The 6,883-nt window shown below is 55.7% G+C and overlaps 1 long non-coding RNA gene across 1 annotated transcript; it reads right to left on the minus strand.

The window, feature by feature from the left end:
• Positions 1-5,274: 5,274 nt before the first annotated feature.
• LOC108448400 lies at positions 5,275-6,877 on the minus strand. The gene is made up of 3 exons (XR_001864285.1): positions 5,841-6,877; positions 5,454-5,515; positions 5,275-5,384 (listed from the first exon to the last, which is right to left on the minus strand). It is a non-coding gene; the product is annotated as an uncharacterized LOC108448400 (long non-coding RNA).
• Between the last annotated feature and the right edge of the window lie 6 nt (positions 6,878-6,883).

A 6,883-nucleotide genomic window follows, 5' to 3' on the forward strand; every position in this document is an offset into this window, starting at 1 on the left:
TTCAGCCATTCACAGCCACATCAAAGTTTGGATTAGGACAGGACTCAGTGTGAAACCCAAAATGTAAAGTCACATTTTGGCAGAGAGGTGCTTTGCTCTAAGCCCCCCCAACTCCATGCGTGTGGTGGTGACTCCTCCCTGTTCCCTGCCCTGGTGTGAGTCCAGCTGGGGCAGAGCCAGGCGAGTGCTGATGGACAGAGATCCTGCCCGTCTGGGATCAGCCACGACTCCCCTCTCCTGCTCAGGCTCCTCCTGCTCCATGTGTTTTTGTTTCACAGGGCTTGGTGGGATGTTCTCCCACTTGGAGGACGCTGTGGTGTAGGAACAACACTCCCCAGTTCAGCACCCCCACCGAGACTCTCCAAACCACAGTGCCACTCTCTCAAGTCCAATTGTTCCCCTGGCACTGCCAAGTTCACCACTAAACCATGTCCTCAAGTGCCACAGAGTCATGGAATCATGAAATCACAAATGGTGACTTTGAATTCACCATGCAAGAGCAGCATCTGGAGTTGAGGGACTCGCTGTGCCCTCACTGACGCACAGCACCCGTGTATGTGACCTCACTGGCACCACAGTCTGACCCAGTGCTGCTGGGATGTGCTGCTCGGCAGGCGGGCAAAGGGAGATTTTGGAAACAGATGGACAGCAAAGGGGGATGGGAGAGTGCAAGAAGAGGAGCTTTGGTCTTTGCCATGGCTCTGAGGTCTGGGGTGTTGATCTAGGCAAGGTTCAGCACAGGATCCAGCCGCTGGATGAGACTCAAGAGCCTCATCAAGAGCTGCTGTGTTCCCTCTGCTCCAGAGCAGAGCTGGCAGCAAAGCAGGAGGAGACTGTGATTCCCTGGCATCCTGACAGGGAGAAGTCCTCACCAGCATTTATTTAACCTGCTGAGAGACACCTGGTGAGCGACAGGACAGCAGTGATGATGTTCATCACACTCCTAATCGGGGTGGGGAGTGCGACTGCTCTGGCAGAACCGGGAGAGCAAATTAGGGAGCAGGAGACGTTTATTGTCGTAGTGGGAAGTGACAGTGACCAGTCACCCTGAGTGAGACTCCTCCTCCACGTGCTAACAGGGCAGAATGAGCCACCCCGCGTGGGATGGGGGATGTAACACGTGGACCCCAATTCTTCCTGGCTTAGCCTACAGGCATCAGCACAGTTGGCTCCTGTGAGCCAGGACAATGGTGATCCCACGGAGGGGACACATCCTGGTGTCCTCCTACAAGGATGGGTCAGTTGCCACCACAGAGCAGCATGAGGGGCTCCACCACTGGGGGACACAGCCCCATGACAAATGTCCCCGAGTGCCGTGTAGCCATGTGTGATCTGCAGATTGGCAAAATCTTGGAGCCTTTGGAGCAGGAACATTCACAGACCATCTCCAACCCTGCACCAGCAATGCACCAACACTGCCAGGGACAGGAGTAGAGCTGTGCCTGCCCCTGGGCCAGCCCTTGGTTTGGAGCTCACCTGACACTGTCCTCTGTCCTGCCAGGGGTACAGATCAGATCTGGTTCTCCCGGAGCCTGTGGATGCATGTCCTCCCACGCCACTGCCAATCCCCTCCCAGCCACAACCCATGGATTTTAAACAGGTGGAAAACTTTAAAAAAAAAATCTATTGACTCAGAAAAAACTAATTTCACATGTAAGAGTAAATTACCTTAAGGATTAAATCAAGAATAAATAAAAATGTTACTGTGAGCTGCCACATGCCTGGAACCTCTGCCTCAGGAGAACAGGGTGAGTAATTCTGAGTACACAGCAGGATCCATCCATGGGGCCTCTGCATGAGTGACTCCTTATTAAAATCATTAAACAATCCCAGGTATTCAGACAGCATCAAAGTGATGTTTCCTTCCTGACACAAACACCTGCACTGTGTCAATTACAGGAACTGTGTCCTCTGCCCCGCAGATGGAATTTTGCTGGCGGGTTTTGTCCAATAATTATTATTTTGCAGCAGTTTATTTAAGCACTCGCTCCCCATAGCCAGCATGTCCAGTAACTCGATGGCAAGGTGTTCACACCTCTCCAGCTACAGAAAAGGGTTTGGAAACAAGGCAAAGGCACACAGAAAGCAAAAGGAACAGCCCTTGGCACTTACCTGCCACCTGTGTTTGTTATTCTGCAGCACAGGGCTCAGGGAGCCCAGGGGCTCACCACAAAGCAAGCACAGCACATGCTGTCCGGGTGTGGAAGGAAGTCTGGAGGGAGTAAACTCAAAAAAACATGAAACCTGTGAAGTCCACATTGCTTCCTCACTGAAGTGCAGCGTTCCATCCTGACATTCCCTCCCCGGGAGGGACGGGGTGCCAGGAGTCTGCACAAACACCCACCCAGGGCAGCGGTGGGTTCAGCATCCTGGGCTGGAGGAGCTGAGGTTTGTAGGGAATCAAAACCAATTTGGTGTACAGCAGTGACTCAGCAGATGTAATAATGTGATTCTACAAAAAGGGAGACGTTCATTGCTGATCTGCTCTCAAAATTCTTCCCTGTGAGGGTGGGGAGGCCCTGGCACAGGGTGCCCAGAGCAGCTGTGGCTGCCCTGTTCCTGGGAAGTGTCCAAGGCCAGGTTGGACAGGGCTTGGAGCAGCCCGGGATAGTGGCAGGTGTCCCTGCCCATGGCAGGGGGTGGAATGAGATGCCCTTTAATGTTCCTTCCAACCCAAACCATTCCATGATTCTATGAACATTCATCCTGTTGCTGCAGCCTCTGCTCTGCCTGGCAGCAACTCACATACCTGGAACCAAAACATCACCGGGGCCTGAAGGAGTTACAGGCCAGCAAGTTTGTGTTTGTTCCTGGAAAATGGCTTTAAATTGTGATTAAAAATAGGCTAATGGAGCACAGATGGGATGACATAGATTCTGTGATGGAAAATGTGTCAGTGTCTCCAAAACATCCCTGGTACTGCTCCCAGCAGGGGGTTTGGATGGCTGGGGTAGCCAGAGGGCTGCAGGACTACGGACAGGTAGGAGCCAGGGGAAAGGTGCCTGTGTGGAAAACATTATTTGAACAGAAAACTAAAGCACCCGATATTCAATTTTTCGTGAACACTTCCACCATGGATCTCATCACTGCGCATGTTAATGCTTTCCACAGCACTCTGGAAAGGACAAAGAGCTGGAGAGTGCAGCCCAGTCCCCGGATGACACAGAGGGAAGTTAATTGAACCCAGAAAGTCCATTGCACCTCTGACCAGCCAGGCCAGGGAGCTGGAGGATGAGTTTGTAGCTGAACATTCACTTCAATGAACAAGTGATTCAGCACCTGCACTTCAGGAGCGCAAAGCCCGGCCCCTGTGGAGCGCACTGTGGGGACTGCCAGGGTGGGAGGGAGTGGATTTGGATGGAAAAGGAGCTGCTATAATGATTAGGAGCATGTGTGAGCCAAGAACAGGGAATGCTGTAGCACATTTTGGTGGCAAATGACATCAGAGATGGTTGCGGGAGACACCCTTGGGGTGTTGGCTGTGCCAATTAATTTTTAGCAGGAGGACAGGGAATGGGAGGTGGTGAGAGCTGGATCCATGGTCCTGGTTGGGGACATCTCAGGCTCCTCGGATGAAGTTCTGAAGAAATTGTGTTTAGCTTGGGAAATGAAGTGAACTGTGTGGGAGAAAAGCTTGATCCCAGGTGCTGTTCCCTGTCCTGCCTCAGTGTCCTGGGCCATAGGATGGTGTCTGAGCAGGCCCATGGCCCCGGCAGCCTGTGTGTCCCTGCTGGCATCTGCTTGGCACCATCGCATGAGATGGCCGGAGGAGACACAGGAGAGCAGGGAAGCTGCAGAACTGTCGGGCTTTGGAGCAGGACAGGAAAGGGACTTGCCAGAAGCACCACAAAGGCTCCGAGGCCACGGAGAGGGGTATGGCCAGGCAGCCTGCTCTGGAGATGTTTACCCACAGCTTGGGCACATGGAGCAGCCTCAGCTGCTGCCCCACAGAATTGCTGCCCCACAGCAAAGCCTGGGAGAGCAAATCAACGTGGAAGGGAGCAAACGGGGACAGGACCTGGTCCTGGGGCGTGTGACTGCGGTGGGGATCCCGCACGGTGCCCAGGAGGGTCCAGTGCTGCCTCCTCGCTGAGGAAGAGATCCCACCAACACCGCTCCAACCTGTCCCTTATGTTCTTCTCACCCAGAGCTGCTTTAGAAGCATCCACGGTGCAAATCTTGGCAGAGAGCACCCTCCAGTGGGCACTGGGAGGCCAGTAGGATCCCCACGCCGGGAACGGGGGGATCCAGCACCCGTGCAGCACGAGTGAGCCCCTGGTGAGGGTGGTGAGGCAGCTGGAGCAGCTCCCGTCAGCTCTGCGTGAGGAGCCACGCTTGGCTCACCTGCATGGCTGTGGGCTCCAGCCGAGTGCTGCCCTGGAGCCGGAGGTCTTGGAGCAATAAGAAGCCGTTCTGCAAAAGCAGAGAATTTGGCTGTTGAACACAGAACCCCTTGGGGTTGGTCCAGCCAGTGACGCTGCTCTGGATTTAGCAGCATCCAGGGATGCGGTATGGGACAGGCTGTTGTGTGGAGCCGATGATCCTCACTCCATCGCCAGATGTTCAGTGAGAAGACGCAAGGCAGAGGCAGCGGGAGTCCTCAGGATGAATCGGGGAGAAGGTCAGGACCGCCTGTTGACCCCCTCCAGGGTCTGGGCGCCACCATCCCCGGACGCCCTCCACCCAAAGCCCCAGAAAGCCCACCCGAGGTATCCCCTCTGGGCACGCCGTGTGCCCTTGCTCGGACGGGGCTCTCCCTGCGGGGCGGAGCGGAGCCAGAGCAGGGAAAGCGATGCCTGAGACATCTGGTTATAATCAGTGTTTGCAGAACTGGCCTCGCTCCTGCCCGGCCACTGGCCAGCGGGGCTGTTTCCCACGGGATGCCGAGCCCGTCGCTCCCCGCCAGGGTTTCGCACATCCGGAACAGCAACTGCATCCCGGAGCAGCCCTGGATCCCCGCCCTCCCCCGCCGAGGGGGTGCTCCGCAGAGAACCACAACAAGGCTCTGGCACTGCTTCTCCCGGGATCTCTCCCTGGGGCCTGTCCACAGCTCCAGAGCCATCACGGGGCTGTGGCTCCTCGTTTCCAGCCCTCCCACCCTGGCCAGCCCCACTCCTGATCATCAGAATAATGTGGTGACTTCATGGTGCAGCTTACTTCACATGGAAAGGGTCCTTGTCATTTTCTCACGCTAAATATTTGACATAAGACTTAAAGAAAACACAATCCATTTAGGAAAAAAAAAGCCAGTTTAAGTTGCTAAGCGACCAGATTTTTGTCATTTATTGAGGTTGCTGCACTATGTGATGGTTTTATGAATCCCTTGGCTCCCAGAGTCCGGATCTCAGCTCACACTCGATGGCAAGGTGTTCACACCTCTCCAACTACAGAAGAAGGTTTGGAAATGAGACAAAGGCACACAGAAAGCAAAAGAAAAAGCCCTTGGCACTTACCTGGCTTAAAATCCTCCTGGCTAAGCCAGCCTCGAGACCTGGGCACTGCTGCCACAACAAACCTGCGTCATGAGGCAGAACAAGAGAAAACCACCTCAAAACCAGACAAAAAATTGGATAAATTCCATTTTTGGGAGGGTTTCTTGCCCTTGCCCTGACCAGCAGGACAGTGCCCAAGTGGGTGTTGTGGCTGCTGGGAAGGACAGTTCAGACCTCGTGCTCGTGTTTCAAAACACACAGATCTGTGCTGGAAAAGCCACAGAAACAGGGACATTGTCCATGTGCTCCCTCTCGGCGGGCAGTGGGACAGGTCAGGGCTGGGAAGGGCGGGTGGGCTGGGAATGGGGAGTGAGCAGAGCCCTGATGGGGTCCAGATGCTCTCCTTACCCGGATGATGATTCATGACCGAGGCTGGCCAAGCCAAGAGAATTGGGCTGACTTCACCCTCCTCATGTCCTAGCGGGGTGTGACCCCATGCCTCAGTTTCCCCATCTGTGCTGGGAACAGAGCCAAGGCACCAGCGCTCCTCAGCTCCTTCTGCCTCGATTGCATCCAGGCAGGTGGCAGCCACCACAGTCCATCAGCCCAGGGAATGACGCATGGGAGAGCTCCAAGGCTCCTGGAGGAGACCTTGTTCAGCTCTCTGCACAGACAGCAGCTCAGGGCACCTCATGAAGCTGAAAGGGGAAAGGAGAGAAGGAAAGGGAAAGGGAAAGGATAGTTCTCAGTGGAAGCAGCCCCATGGAGCTGGGTTTGGACGCACAAACGTTTACACAAACCCAAGCAGAGCAGGAATAGTTCAGGAGTCCAGCAAGGTTCACCATGCAGGGAGAAATGGTATCACAGGAAATTCCCAGTAGGGATTCTAGTCCTTCTCTGTTCCAGGCAACTGGAGCTGCCGGGGATGGGGTGCTGGGCCATCTGGATTGGAGGTTACACCCACCACAGCTGCTCTTCTCTCAGCTTTTGCTGCGCCCTCCCTGCTGCCAGGAGCCATGCAGCCTGGAGCTCCCCGGGGCTGGGCAGCCAGGACATCCCCACTGCACCCTGGTGCCATCCCGGGGACACCCAAATATTGGCTTTAGCAGGCGCTGGAGCAGGGAGGACGGGGAGGGAGCAGTTTCTGGAGCAGAACACCCACGGGAAATGCGGGGGAAATGCGGGATTAACGGCCTGTCCTGCTGCGGCTGCGGGTGCTGCCCACCTCGAGGGACCCTGAAGCCCGAGGAGGCAGGGACAGGACTCGGGGAGGCCCCACAGGCCCCGGGTCCCGGCACAGGAGGGGCGGCTGCAGCTGGAGACAGCGCCGGAGGGGCCCGTGCCCTTGGGAATGGGAACGCGGCGGGGAATTGCCGGTACCGGAGGGTGTCCGTGTCCTTCGGAATGGCATCGGGAGGGAAGGGCCGGCCCCGAGGGATCCCTGTGCCCCA

The sequence above is a fragment of the Corvus brachyrhynchos genome, unplaced genomic scaffold (genome assembly GCF_000691975.1).
Source record: "Corvus brachyrhynchos isolate BGI_N302 unplaced genomic scaffold, ASM69197v1 scaffold351, whole genome shotgun sequence".
Taxonomy (NCBI): Eukaryota; Metazoa; Chordata; class Aves; order Passeriformes; family Corvidae; genus Corvus; species Corvus brachyrhynchos.